The sequence below is a fragment of the Oratosquilla oratoria genome, chromosome 33 (assembly GCF_046742065.1).
Source record: "Oratosquilla oratoria isolate Oo_2021 chromosome 33, ASM4674206v1, whole genome shotgun sequence".
Classification (NCBI taxonomy): Eukaryota; Metazoa; Arthropoda; class Malacostraca; order Stomatopoda; family Squillidae; genus Oratosquilla; species Oratosquilla oratoria.
Genome location: NC_134809.1, coordinates 21,980,965 through 21,983,464, shown reverse-complemented (window position 1 = coordinate 21,983,464; position 2,500 = coordinate 21,980,965).

The window sequence follows — 2,500 nt, the reverse complement described above, 5'->3', positions numbered from 1 at the left end:
GCGCTTTTACCAGGAATAGAGCTGAACTGGGGAAAATGGTACAGGATGGGGACAAACAACAGCAACAGCAGAGGGAGGTGGACGGCTGTTATGGCATCGGGTCAAAGTGACGGAGGGAGAGAGAATTAGGGATGGGAAGAGTAATAGGACAAAGAAGAGAAGCACCAGTAAGAAGTAATGCAAGTAGGGGGAAAAGCGGAAGGGAATGAATAGGATGGAAAGAAGGAGAAGGAGGATTGGGAGGAACAGGATCAGGAAGATTAGAAAGGAAAGGAAGTGTGAGGAATAAGAAGAGGTGGTGGTGGCAAATTATAAAAAGAAAAAAAATGAAGGACGATACTGCTAATAATAAAAGGAGGTATGGCGAATGAACAGGAGGGATAGAAGGAGGAGGAGGATAAGGAGGAACAGGATCAGGAAGGTTTAAAAGGAAGGGAAGGGTGAGAAATACGAAGAGGTGATGGTGGCAAATTATAAAAAGAAAAAAAGAAATGAAGGACGATAATACACACATATACCAAAGGCTTTTTCCCCCTACACGGGGGGTAACCAAAAAGAAAAAGGCATAGAAACCACTCCCACCCATTCCATTTCCTATATATTCCACTCCCCTCCATCCTCCTCCCCCCCTCTTGTCTTGGCACCTCCTGGATGACGGGTCATCCCTGCATCCTGTCCACTGCCCTGGGTCAGACGCACTGTCGTAAGACACAGCACATCCACAGCAAGGCCGATAAAAAACAAAAACAAAAAAGAGGTATGACTGGTATACAGCAGACCGACTGACTGATTAACTGACTGACTGATTCTTTAATTAACTTTTCCTCAGTTAAAGACCGAATCTCGGCTAGAAGGGGTCACGAATCTACAGCCAGTGGAATCGTTTTCTTGGAACGTCCCTAAATCTGCCGAAGCGAAGACGCGAAAGCGATTTTGCGATCAATGAGTGTCGACCAAGTTATGGACCTCTAGGAGATGTCCAGTATCCATTGCCTCTCACATCTCCGTCTTGGTACCTCTTCCTTCCCTCCACGGCCTCCAATGTTTCAATACCTCAGAACTTAGTGGGTTTCACAGTGGTATTCTTAAAAAAATTGATTCCTTATATAAATCTTATATAAATCCTTAGAAGGGAAAGGTTTCTGTAAGGAAATATCTTTTCTTTTGAGAATAACACCAATTATTACGGTGGTATTCCCCCTAAAATTTTCCTTAGATAAATCTTTCCTTTCCAAAAATTTTATATATATATTATATATATTATATATATTTATATATATATATATATACACAAATATAAATATATATATATATATATATATATATATATATATATATATATATATATATATATATATAACAAGTGTTATGCATGTGGGTGGGGTTCATTGGGATCCTTTTTCCTTCCTAGGGCTTCTCTTCAGGTGAATATAATTGCTTAGGATCTGACATGATATTATTTGTCTGTTTTTTATTATTTGACTGATTGTCATTTATTATTACTTATCTCTCAATTTATTACTATTTACTATTTACCTGTTTGTTTATTATTCAACTTTACCTATTTATCTATTTATTTGATTTACTATTATTTATATTATAATCTTTATCTATTTATTTACTTATCATTGTTATAATCTTTTTCGCATTCGACCTATTTATGCACCAAAAGGTCTCCTGTCGGCAGGTTCCTCCTTTGTATTCCTTTGTAATGGTAAACATACAACAATTGCTGGTTAGTGAAAAAAGTTGGCCGATGTAGATTTTACGTATTTTTCTTTGCTTGATATAACCCCCTTAGCTGAACAAAGTCAATTTAGGTAATGAAAGAGTTAATTGCTGAGAGGGGTCGTTATCGAATATATGGATGAATAATTCATGCACGTGTTATCTGTTTTTGCATTCATTTAACATATAAGTAGAGGTAACTAATGATACCAATCAGGTCTGTTCGTTCCCTACGTACGTACGGCTACTAAAGACATTTATATATTTCTTAAACTGTAAAAGCAATAGAGGCTATGTCTGTATACTATATTCTAAAACTTGTGGTCCTAAAAAAAAAAAAAATGGTAACGCGAAATCAGTGTACTTTGATATTTCACCAAAAGTCCACCAGTCTAATTTCATGGGGTCATTTTAGCCACTTGGCCCAACGTGACAACCCTCAAAAACTGTCCAGCTTTTGTGATCGTGACGTGCTGGTGATGGAAGATTTCAATTTCACTTATGCTAACTGGACAACCATTGAGCATGGAAGTTAATATTTTGTGTCACTTAAGAGAAATATTTCAAAACATACATAGATAAATCATTTATATATACATTTCATTTAGGGAAAGACACGCTTATAAATATAAGTGTGGATGCTATTTATGAGAAACGTGTATTAGGGAAGAAAGTAAAGATATGATGTATGAAGGAAATATATAAGGCAAATACTTTAGATATTCCAAAGGCGTTAGAAGAGACTGAATATAATTTGAGATGAAGCATTTGT